The following is a 13,256-nucleotide window of genomic DNA, read 5'->3' as shown; positions in this document are numbered from 1 at the left end:
TGTAGCAAGCATGGCTTTGCCTTTCTTTTTCCTTTCCTTTTCATTTTTGTAAGCATAGCAATCGGATTTGAAATGCCCCAGTTTTCCACAATGAAAACATGTAGGTGCTTCTCTTTTTCCTTGCTCACTTGATGAACCATTTCTTTTGAAGTTGTTACTCTTTTGGAACTTTTTCATTTACAGGACTCTTCTCACAGTCTTGGTAATGAGAGTAACTTCTTCTTCTTCATCATCATTAGGAGCTTTATCAATTGTGACTTCTTTGGTAGTAGCTTGGAGAGCTATATCCTTCTTTTGAGCTTCTTTGTCTTCAGCTCTATCATTCATCTTTAACTCACAGGCCATTAATGAACCAATGAGTTCATCTATGGGGAGTGTATTGAGATCTTTGGCCTCTTGGATGGCGGTCTTCTTGGCTTCCCAATTTTTAAGCAAAGACCTAACAATTTTTCTCACATTGTCGGACGATGTATATGATCTTCCAAGAGCCTTCAAAGGATTCACAATGTTAGTAAAACGAGAATACATTTCACTAATAGTTTCTCTGTTGTTCATGGTGAAAAGTTCATATTTATGGACAAGCATATTCATTTTGGATTCCTTAACATGACTAGTCCCTACATAGGTAACTTCAAGTTTATCCCAAATTTTTTTGGCCGTTTCGTAATCCGAAATTCTATTGAATTCGTCTTTGCTTAAGGCACAATAAAGATTAATGATAGCCTTGACATTACATTGTATAAGCCTACAGTCATTGAGGGTCCATTCAATATCAGGTGTTGGAACAATTTCACCATTTACTATTTTGGTTGGAACATGGTCTCCTTTTTCTGTGGCTTTCCAAACATCTATATCTACACCTCTTAGGAATGCTCTCATTTTGATCTTCTAATAGTTGTAGTCATTTCCGTCAAACCAAGGAGGTCTATTATTAGATGGTTAAATCTTTTTCTAGAGATTAGGCTCTGATACCAATTGTTAGTCACTAATTGACTCTAGAGGGGGGTGAATAAAGTCAATGGGCCAATTTTTGCAATTTATAAAATATTAAATCTAACAAATTGTTAAGCACAGAGAAATTGAAATATTCAAGCAGTATATGGCACAAGTATAAGAGAGATAGAGATGAAAGATTGCAAACTATGACTCGGCGATTTAGCGAGGTTCGGAAACTCCTACTCCTCGGCTCAAGGTCCCCCTTGAGACTTCCCAAATTCACTAGAGCTTCTCCTTAATGGTGGAGAGCAAACTTTCAATTGAAGTAAGACCTTACTTCTCTTCCTTGCTAAGAGAATACCCTTCTCCTAGGCTTTCTTTTGGGTCACACCAACCCTTTTACATTAACTTGGAATAGAAATAAATTGTACGATAAATCTCTCAAAGATAGAAGTATACAGTTCTGCTCACGACTATAGTAAAGATGAATATATATATAAAGCTCAGAATTACTACAGTGGAATGAAATGCAAGCGAGGAAATGAAAGCTTAACGAATGCTTCTTTAATGCTTTTCAAGAATGGTAGAATGCTCTCTGTAATGGTGTAATTTTTTATGCAAACCAACCTCTGTATTTATAGATAAACAATGGTCAATATAGCTGTTGCAGGTGGTTGGGAAACAACAAATGAAACAGTTTCCGTTGTAGATCAAAACCCTAGAAGGAGCCGGCTCTTGTAAACAAGAGGAAGCGGCTCCCTAGCCTTGAGAGCCGGCTCTCCATTTTGGGAGCCTGCTCATTGGATGGAAACTTCATTTTTCTTTGAAAAATAGCTTACAGGAATGTTGAGAGCTGTCTCTATTTTTATGGAGCCTTCTTTATTTGAAATAGAGCCTTCTCTAATTTTGTAGAGCCTTCTCTATTTGAAATAGAGCCTTCTCTAATTTTCCTAAGCCTTCTTTAATTTTCCTGAGTCTTCTCTAATTTTGTAGAGCCTTCTCTACTTTCAGTAGGAGACTAAAAATGAATTCCAGTATGATGTGAGGCTCATGTACGAATGTGTTCAAAAACCTAATGAGCTAATTTTATGTTCTTTGAAAAATGAAATGAGAATAATATGCATGAATTGTAATTTTGAGCTTCAAAATATATTCAACTAAACTTTGACATTAAACCTTAAGCTCTCACCATCCTATCTACCCTTTTCTTCATTTCTTGACCATGATCGTTTAGGCTTGATGAAGATTTGCTGAAGGGCTTGAATAATCTTTGAAGTCCGAGTTTTTCTTTAATTTCTTGCACCTTGAGGCTTCATTGAATCCATTGTTTGAGTATTTGGAATGCTTGGAATGAATCTTCTAGCTCAACATTGAGGATTGAATATTGATCAACTGTATATCACTCAATGAAAATATTAGTACTTAAACATCATTAATAGTTTATAATCATCAAAACATAAGATTGACCGTTAGATAAAATCTTTAGGTCAACAATAAATTGATTCAAGTTTCTGGTATTTCTAAGATGTCTTCTTGTTTTAACTATTCTTTGAATAAAAGTTCTCGCTTGAGTTTTCAATTATCCAATCATCTTAGTGTTACACCATTGAATATTATTCATTCCGATGTATGGGGACCTGCTCCCAAATTGTCTTGCGGAGGATTTCGTTATTATCTCATATTTGTGGATGATTTTTCTAGGTATACTTGGATTTATCCTCTTGTTCGAAAATCTGAGGTCTTTTCATATTTTTGCAACTTTAAATTGGCAGTGGAGAAACAATTTGGCACTTGTATAAAGTTCCCTCAAATTGATGGTGGCAAGGAATATGATAATACCAGTTTTGAGACCTTTCTCAACCATCATGGCATACGACATTGTTTTTCATGTCCACATACTCAACAACAAAATGGCAGAGCAGAATGAAAGCATCGACACATTGTCGAGACTGGCCTTACTCTTCTTCTTCATGCCTTTATGCCACGAGAATTCTGGATGGAAGCATTTACTACATCCGTTTTCCTTATAAATCGACTTCCATCATCTATATTGGGATTCAAATCTCCATATGAGCTGCTATTTAATGAACTACTTGACTACTCCATGCTAAAGTGTTTTGGCAGCCAATGTTTTCCTTTTCTTGGAGTTACAAAGAAAGATAAGCTTTCTTTAAAATCGGTTCCATGCGCATTTTTGGGATATGCCGCTCGTCACAAGGGTTATCGGTGTCTTGATCCATTGACGGGAAAGGTTTATATTTCTCGCCATATCAGATTTAATGAAGATGTCTTCCCTTTTGCATCAATTCTATCACAAGGACCACTCACAACAACTTCAACCCATGAGCTTTGGTTTAATCCATCTGTATTATCTACTACCACGGATTCATCAAGCTCTTCACATGTAGTGATCCCTTTGACACCAACTTCTTCACCACCAGCAACTATACTGCCAACTACTCCTTCAGATTTATCAAATAATGAGCCCACCATTGCTGATTTGTCTTTACCTCCATCAAATATCTCTACCTTTCTCACGCATGATCAACATTTTGCTAATGTCTTCTAACCTTAAGAAGTCATTGACCCACCGTTGCCTGCTGCATCTCCTTCTATATCCCATCCCATGGTGACTCATTTGAAGGATGGTATTCGTTGTCCTAAACGACCATATTGTGGACTCGCCACCAAATATCCTCTTCCATAGTGTTTACAAGCCATTTTGACCAATGCCCATGAAGAACCCACATGCTTTACCACGGCCTCTCGACATCGACAATGGCAGTTAGCTATGGAAGATGAATTTAATGCTCTTATTAAACAATGTATATGGTCTCTTGTGCCATCTTCTGCAGCTAAAAATGTGGTAGGCTGCAAGTGGGTGTTTAAGATTAAAAAGCGTGCTGATGGTACTATTGAGCGGCATAAAGCTCGCTTTGTTGCAAAAGGGTTTAATCAGCGTTATGGACTTGATTTTGATGAAACTTTCAGTCCCGTTGTCAAACCTCCTACCATTTGATTAGTTCTCTCAATTGCTGTAAATCGTGGATGGACTATTCGTCAACTCGATGTTAAGAATGCCTTTTTATATGCTATTCTACGCGAAGAAGTATACATGAAGCAACCACTTGGCTTTGTTGATAAACATTTTCCTAATCATGTATGTCGCTTACACAAGTCTATCTATGGGCTTCGGCAAGCACTGATAAGTGCCGAATATTACATATTCAAGCGCCCTTTCTTACATTAGTTAAGTCCATTATTAGAGGATAATGTACAATTTTAATTCAGTTGTGTATTTCTTTCTGATTTCAGGTATTTTTTCCCAAGAATGATCAAAGAAGCGGTTTTGACAACTTTCCGTTGAAATACGTGTGTTGTGTCGGGGAGTAATCTTTTGGACCTGACTTCTTCTGTTGTCGTTTTGTGAAGTCATGACTGAGTGTTTCGTCATGGAAGTGCATCCACGGTCCGGCATGAAAAAGGCTTGCAAGAAGCCTTGTTAATGTAGCAAAGGCAAGCTCCCGCGGGTGTTTGCCGCACCACCGCGGGAGCCCGCAGAACCTCTCAACTCTCTGGCCGCTTTCGAGGAGCCTTGGTGAGCCCCCACAGAAGCTCCCACAGCCCTCGCCCTGCCACCGCGGGGGCCCACCATTCACTCCAGTGGCATCCTCTCGAAGCCAGTCTTCCGCGGGCGCCCGTTGGCGTCCCGCAGGCGCCCGCCAACTTGCAGAAAGCAGTTCAACTGGTCCTGTTTTTCAGCATTTTTGTCTCCTTATCTTCATTTTGTGTGGCTTAGCTTGATGCAGAGGGGGGAGCTCGGGATTTGGGGGGTATGGTGAGTAGGTTTTGGTTAGAATAAAGGAAAAGCTCACATCTCATATCTCACATCTCAAGTTTTGGAGGAAGCTAAGGGCTAGAGAAGGAAATGAGTGTTCTTGAGTTTAAGGTGTGAAAATGGAGAGTGGTTCTTCCTCTTCTTCTTCATACTTTGTAATTATGGGTAACTAACTCCCTATTTAGGGAGGTGATGAAGCTCCATCTAGTAAGCATTGCTCTATTTTGATTTATATTTGGGGATTAATGTATATGTGTGATCTTTCCATGAACTAGAGCAATTTATGTTATGTAAAGAACTCAAATACTTATAAATGATCATTTTGGGTTAATTATCTTGTTTTAGATTATTTTTCTCTCATGATTATATTGCTACATTTTCATAGTGACAATGGGGATGAGTTCATGGAAGTGTTTTTATTGGCATGATATTTATGAATTTTGATAATCTATTGTTTAGGGCTTCCCTTTGATAGATTCTTCTTGATTTCTATTTCATGTGCTCCTATTATGAGATTAAGGGCTTGATGATCTATGGCTTGGTGATCATGTCTAAGGTTACATCCTAGTTTTGGTGACCAAAACATGTAGTGCTTTGATAGGTTATTCTTGCCTATTGATTTTATAATTTTCTTGAAAGAAATATAGCTACTTTATGTTGTTATATTCTATGGTCATTTATATATGTTACTTCCCCAAAGTAAATCATGCCATAGCATGCTTATTGATAGGTAGTAAATTTACCTCCCTAACTCCCATTTCTGATTGTCTTTATCTCGTACTCCCTTGCATTCTCAATTTATGCACATTTTAATTCCTACTTTTAGTGACAATCCAACAAATCCTCTATAAACCCCTTTATCATTCTAAAAGATGATTCTAGTTACTTAGGTTGCCATAAACTAGCAGTCCCAGTAGTTCGACTTACCCGACCAATAGCCCTATTTTACAATGATTTGTGCTATTGCAAAGGTTGATGTATAATTGTCATACCGATCAAGCACCTCATGCTTGGTTTGATAGTTTAACTGATGTCTTGGTTGAGTTAGGCTTTATTCGTAGCACCAATAATATGTCTATGTTTCTTCATCATAGTTCTCATGGTTTACAATTCTTCTTATTTATGTTGATGAGATTATTATCACAGGGCCTGCTTCATCCTTTATACATAAGATCATTTCTCAGCTTTATACTCGATTTGAAGTTAAAGACTTAGGTCCATTGCATTTTTTTCTTGGAATAGAAGTCACTCGAGATGGCAATGGACTTCAGCTTAACCAATCCAAATATGTAGTTGATCTTCTTCGTAAGGCCAATCTACTGGATGCTAAACCTTACCCATCACCAGTAGCTTCCGGTTCTAAACTTTTTCAACATGATGGAGATCCTATTACTGATGTCACAACTTACCGTAGTCTTGTGGGTGCACTACAATATATTACTATCACCCGATCAGATATTTCTTATGCTGTGAATCAAGTTTGTCAATTCATGCATCAGCCTCGACAGCCCCATCTCGTTGTTGTTAAGCACATTTTGCGTTATTTAAAGGGAACTCCAACTTTTGGACTCCATATTAATAAGACTCCTGATGAAAATCTTCGTGCTTTTTCTGATGCAGATTGGGTTGGGTGTCCTACTGATCGTCGATCCACGACCGGTTTTTGTGTGTTTTTTGGTCCCAATTTGCTCACTTGGGCTTCAAAGAAGCAACTAACTGTATTCCGCTCGAGTGCTAAAGCTGAATATCGTGCCGTAGCACATACCGCAACAGAAATCCAATGGTTGTTTTATCTCCTTTGGGATTTACAAATTTCCATTGATCAGCCACCAATTCTTTATTGTGACAACATTAATGCTACCTACTTAGCCTCTAATCCTATTCTTTATGCTCGTACCAAGCACATTGAAGTCGATTATCACTTTCTTCGTGAACGAGTCTTACGTGGAACACTACGTGTTGCATTTGTCTCTACTGTGGATAACCTTGCTAATATCTTCACCAAAGGGTTGAGCATTGACAGATTTTGACTTCTATGTACCAAGTTGATGGTTCGCTGTTGCAACCCTATCACCTTGCAGAGGGGTGTTAGACAATCTGCTATGAGTTCCCTCAATAAGCCAAACTCTTATGGCTTATCCTCAACTGATCATAGTTTCCATCATAATTCAAACTCTTTTGAAACTAATAGATAACCTCTCATGTGATTGTAATCAAGAAGAGTAAATCTCCCGTTTGAATTATTGTTGTACCAGATTAGATTTGTTGTAAATATTTCTATAAATCAAAGGATATACACCTAGAAAAGGTGCTCAATTTTCTTTGCTAATATCAGCTTATTAGCTTTTCACAGTTACAATTACAAGACCACGAGTTACAAAACTATACATGTCATACTAATACTTTACAAAAAGTGGGATTCCAATTACAAAAGGTAACAAAACGGTCCACTAGTCCACCTAAGCTTGTGGTGAAACGTCGTCCGCCACTTTCTTTCCGTGACCTGAAAATGGTAATATAAGGGGTGAGCACAACGGCTCAATAAGAGGTGCCTAAAACATTCTGCCACACCATTATATTGATATGCTTGTGTTTTTCGTGAACTATAAGAAGTTTTCAGCAATATATATTCTCTTTTCACTTATTGTAATAAGACCCCACTACTAGAATAAAATCTTTGAAAAATTGCAGGTATATGTAACAGATGATAATTGTTAAAGTGCTCCATTAGAGTAGTGTGTTGCTCTGGAAGTTGCATCCACAAGCCATTTACTCCATATCAGCTTATTTATCAAAAAAATTTATTGAAATTTTTGTACTCCCAATCACTTGATAAATTGGTTAACTTAAGTTCATCTTCTTCTTCCGAAGCTTATATGTTCAACCATCAACACCACACTCGCACTTAGCTTTGAAAGATTGAATACGGTATAGTTTTATGGAGTAAATTTTAGAACTGTCAGACATACCAAGTCATTAGTGTGCCCGATCAATAATAATGTATTATTTCAAAAAAAGTTGGGCCACTTACTTATAAAATTATTAATAACAAAATAATATGTTATATTTAATTGAATAAATATATACTTATGACGTGACATGCCTTGCGCATTCCATATCTATTAAGTTTTATGTTACTATGATCTTTTAAAGATTTTATTTGTGATTAAACTATTAGTAATGCAAAAACTTTTCGTGTTTAATGTTGACTGTGGAGGTTAATGTGCTGTAACCATTGCAGTAACTATTCTAGTTAGATTAACTTTACCATATTATTAAAAATATTATATATTAACTATCTTTTGTGTGGTTGAAAATTGTACGCATGACAAGGGTCTCTTTCACATAGTATTTTGGATGTCTTATACTCTTGGTATTCAATCATAAAAAATGATATGGTGGAAAGAAGTTGCTGTCTTTTTCTAGATTCTCTTCCTTTGTGTTATGTTCATTTCATGTTTTATTTATTTATTTTTTTCTTCGCTTTTGTCGTTGTTTTGTTGACTTCTGCTACACTATTCTAGTTAGATTAACTTTACCACAGTATTAAAAATATCATAATTTAGTTATCTATTGTGTGGTTGAAAATTGCACACACGACAAGGGTCTGTTTCACATAGTATTTTGGGTGTCTTGGACTCTTGGTATTCAATCATAAAAAACTGAAATAAAAAGTTGCTGTCTTTTTCTAGAGTTTTTTTTTTTTTTTAGAGTCTCTTCCTTTGTATTATGTTCATTTCAAATACATGTTATTAATCTGAGTTGTGGGAAGAGCTGAGTACAAAAGTAGTTTACAAAAGATAGTCCAAATAAAAGTAGAAAAAAGTGTTTTGAAATCTCAGGAGACGTCTCTAGTGCTTTGGATGAATATAATTACAAAATTTCCTAATTTAATTAAAAAGTTCACATTTATCAATGCTCTTATTTTATTTATTTAATTTATATACATTAAAATATTTATTTATTCAACTTTATATACATTATGTATTTTGTGTCATATATTTTATTTATTTTAAGTTCAGCTTCATTAATATATCAAAACTTGTGCTAAATAATTTTTTAAAAAATCACTAAAATTCATAAAAAAAATAAAAATCATTTTTATCAAATTACGTTATAACCCACCTTATATACATTATGTATTTTATGTCATAAATTTTATTTATTTCAAGTGCAACTTTATTTGTACTCATCAACTTTGTATTAAATATATATTATTCAACATTTAGTAACGACAACACGACTTAAAATTCACCAAAATATATCAAAACTCATGTTAAATGATTTTACAAAAAATAATAAAATTCACCAAAAATCTTCCTTTATCAAATTATTTAACAAAAATTCACATATCGGTGCACTTTGACCACTACTATTACGTACGTAGATAAGGATCCAAGACACCGTTCGTGAACTTCGCGGTTGCGAACCATTCTTAGAATAGACTTGCATTTAATTCAAGCTATGATATTTCAGAATGCTGTACAACTCATTGATAGCATTGTTTTCTCACGCTATGTCAGTAAGTCTAGCCCGAAGACACTCCTCTGTATTGGTACTGTTGCTAGTCAAGTCTCCTAATTAAGCCGCTGGAGTGCAACACCACCACCATCCGTAACTCTTCTAACTTTCACTCAATCCTACGCAATAGGAGACTTGTTCTTCTGTTCAAATCCCTCTCAAACTTTAGCTTGTCCCTTCCTCACTCCAACGGCTTAATTAGGAGACTTGACTATCAACAGTACCAATACAATGGAGTGTCTTACGGGCTAGACATATTGAGAGAGCGTGGAAAAAAAAGGCTATCAATGAATTATTTTATTATATTTCAAAATTCTAATAAAAAGTCTCGCATCAAAATGTCCCTCTGTCTGTTCATCATGTTCCTTGTATTTGGTGCTGGGTTTTCTCGCATTAGCTGTTCTGAATCTGCTTCCAATGCTTTAAAACCAAGAAAACTGGCTGCTGATTCTCTTTGTCCATTCAACTTTGTTGAGCTTAGAGCAATTGTCAAGAACAGCTCCTCAGGGCTGAACCAAAAGTTTATCGATGTCCCAACAGAGTGCTATTACCTTCTTCAGTCAATTCGTATAGTTCGATCCCAATACCTTCAAAGCACTGGCTTTTTTACTATTCCTCCTAGCGCCTCTGATGCTTGTTGGGATTCATATCAGATCGTCATTAACGAAGACCTAACTGTGTTCGATGTAAGATCCAATTGTGGGGTTCAAACTGGTTGGATTTCAAGTAGTTGTATGAACATCTCAACTCGGGCAGAGTTTGAAGCCTTAATTTCTGAACCACAATTGCAAGAAATCAGGCGTTTATGCAATCAATCCCTTGGGGACAATACAACTTGTGCGTCGTGTGTAGCTAGCTTGTCAAGTATCCAAGAGGCCTATTTTCATGGCACCGGAATTGGGAATGTCACAGATTGTACTGGGTACCCATTCATGCATGCTGCAGCTTTTGCTAATCAGTTTGGGCCAACTGATTTAGGGACTGCCAAGTGTTTGTTCTCGATTGATCTCGTTGCAGCTGTTAAAAGTACCAAGAAGGACAACCCTTTGCTTCGTGGGGTTGTGATAGGATGTGTTATTAGCTTCTCAGGGGTAGTTGCTGCGTTATGGTTTCTTTGGAGATGGCACAAGCAAAGGAGGACGAAGAAAGAACATGTTCATAGAAACGTGATAATTTCAGCTTCAGGTTTGGCATTGATTAGTGAAAGTATTGCTTTGGTCAAGTTCACAATTGAGGAAATGAAAGAGGCTACTAGATATTTCTCTAGGGAGAATCTAATTGGAAGAGGAGGATATGGGAATGTTTATAGAGGCATATTAGCAGATGGATCTGAAGTTGCATTGAAAAGGTTCAAAAATTGTTCTATTTCTGGGGATGCAGTGTTTGCACATGAAGTAGAGGTGATTGCAAGTGTTAGGCATGTTAACCTTGCTGCATTCCGAGGGTATTGCACTGCAACGGATCCTCTAGAAGGGCACCAGAGAATAATAGTGTGTGATTTGATGCGTAGTGGAAGCCTCTATGACCATCTTTTTGGATCACAGGAAACAAGGCTTAGTTGGCCGATTCGTAGAAAGATTGCACTTGGAACAGCACGCGGATTGGCTTATTTACACAATGCTGCTCAGCCGGGTATCATCCATAGAGACGTTAAAGCCAGTAACATTCTTTTGGATGAGACATTTGAACCAAAACTCGCAGATTTTGGCTTGGCAAAGTTCACACCAGATGGATTGTCACATTTGAGTACTAAAGTGGCTGGAACCCTTGGTTATGTTGCCCCGGAATATGCTTTGTATGGGCAATTAACAGAGAGAAGTGATGTGTTCAGTTTTGGGGTTGTGCTTCTTGAGCTATTGAGTGGGAAAAATGCAGTTTTGTCTTTTGATGGGGGTCAAGCTCAGCTTTTGACAGATGGGCTTGGTCACAAGTGAGGGAGGATACAGTGATGGATGTTATTGAGAAAAGTATTCCTGAGTTGGGCTTGCCTGAAGTGATGGAAAATTATGTTCTGATTGCTGTTCTGTCCACTCATCCGCAGTTATATGCTAGGCCAACTATGGAACAGATTGTAAATATACTGGAAACTAACCATGCTATGGTTCCCCGGAGTCCGGATCGTCCACTATCCTTTATAGCAAAAATAAGTGAAATTGAGAGATCACTTACATGTACTCGCTCGGGTTCTTCCTGTAGCTTTGTTGATCAGCAGCCATTACACTTTGACAACCTGCATTCCAGTTTTAGACCACAGGGAAGATGAGGAAGCTACACTTACACATGTAGAGTAAACTACTTAGAGCTTGCTTCTTCTTTTGGTAATTGAAGGATTTTCTTCAGCATGGTTCACTCAAGTCATGCCCCCAATTTACTTATATATTAGAGTTCTTTTTTGTAATTTTAACCATACACAAGAGCCAGCTATTTTACTGCAGAGAATTAGAGCTTGTATTATAGATTTTTTTCTTTCTTTCTATACCATGTCTTAATTGTACTAATATAATTTGATCCCAAACTTGTAAGTTAAATAGCTTGTAACTGCAGAATCTGTCATATATATACATCAGAGTGGCATGTTCAATGTCATAGTGATGAAAGTAGGATGAAATTTATTTTTGTAGTCACTGTTTGGGATAAAAGCAATGATAATTAGTCATCTAAAAATAGTGAATCAACATATGGAAAATTATGTAGAAGCTTGGAAATAGTTGTTTGTCTTCATAAATGTTCATTTACTTCACTACTGTGAGAACTTTGGTTTGCCATGGGTGAAGGATTCCACTTTTGACAATGAAACCGTTAAAGTTTCAATTGGATACATTCAATGAATGATGATAATTAAACAAAAATCATCTTTCAGAAAAATGCAGGAATATGTAACACTTGAACAACTTTATTACAGGTGCTTCTCATTTAGATGTTTTTTAAACAACTGACACTACAAGATTAAAAAATGCATAAACCCGCCAGTAAAACAATACGTTTGTTAGTAACTTGAATGAAACTTTGACATTAAACTCATAAAAAAGGACAAACCAAACTTTTTTTTGAAATTATGGGTTCAGTCTAATCCTCTGTTTAGTTAATAAGAAACCAGATGAAAGGAAAACGGAATAATACAACAAATACTAAACTAAGTTCAGCCTTGCACATTTACTTGAGGGAGTTAAAACAAAAGAACCAGATGTTAATTTAATTCTTCTCTCTCTTTTTTTCCCCCTTAGTTTTCCTCGAAAACTAAACAGAGCTAGAAGGAAATGAAAAGAAGCATATAGGAGGTAATGATAAGAGATACATACATTATAAGTGGAGAGAACAGGTGAATCCAAGAGCTCAGCAAGGCTTAACAGAGAGCAAAAAAAATTGGCATTAGTCAACCATTAAAGGATCAACACACACACATATATATATAATTTAGAAAAATAATTATATAAAAACCATTAGAGAATCTCAATGAAACTTTTACTAGCTTTTTATTGCGTAATATTTAAATCAGCACATTTTCTGACTTGATGCTTTTTACTAAGGTTGCTTAAAAAGTCAGAAAATGTGCTGATGTATATTGCAGCTAAATCTGACAGTAATCTGAAACCAAGTGAAGTGAATAGTTAACATCAATATATATATAATGAATCAAATAGGAAGGCCAAAAAATAAATCAACAAAATTGCATTTACTAAGAAGAATAAAAGTAATAGAAAAAGGAAATAACAGAAGCTTGCCTTCAAAAGGTAAAATGAACACCTAACTGCCAATATGAAACAAAGTAAAGCCAAATGAAGTGGGCAAATTTCATACTCGAATATGCTGACGATTAATGAACAGAAAATTATGATTGTATAAACAAATTTCATACTTTGAAACTCTTTCTGGCATCTTGATAAAGGTTAAGGATTGTAGGTTTTACCTTAATTAACGTCTTCCTTCACAAGCATTTGAAGAGACAATGAAAAATAAAATT

At 36.2% G+C, this 13,256-nt stretch overlaps 1 pseudogene; it reads left to right on the top strand.

The window, feature by feature from the left end:
* The first annotated feature begins 9,203 nt into the window (after positions 1-9,203).
* Positions 9,204-11,771, top strand: LOC132299772 (probable LRR receptor-like serine/threonine-protein kinase RKF3; annotated as a pseudogene).
* Positions 11,772-13,256: the final 1,485 nt, after the last annotated feature.

This window comes from Cornus florida, unplaced genomic scaffold (genome assembly GCF_030987335.1).
Source record: "Cornus florida cultivar Cherokee Brave unplaced genomic scaffold, ASM3098733v1 CherokeeBrave_3.0.0_Hap2_Chr03, whole genome shotgun sequence".
Classification (NCBI taxonomy): Eukaryota; Viridiplantae; Streptophyta; class Magnoliopsida; order Cornales; family Cornaceae; genus Cornus; species Cornus florida.
The sequence above is the reverse complement of the archived record's forward strand: the minus strand, read 5'-3'. Positions and strand labels throughout refer to the sequence as shown.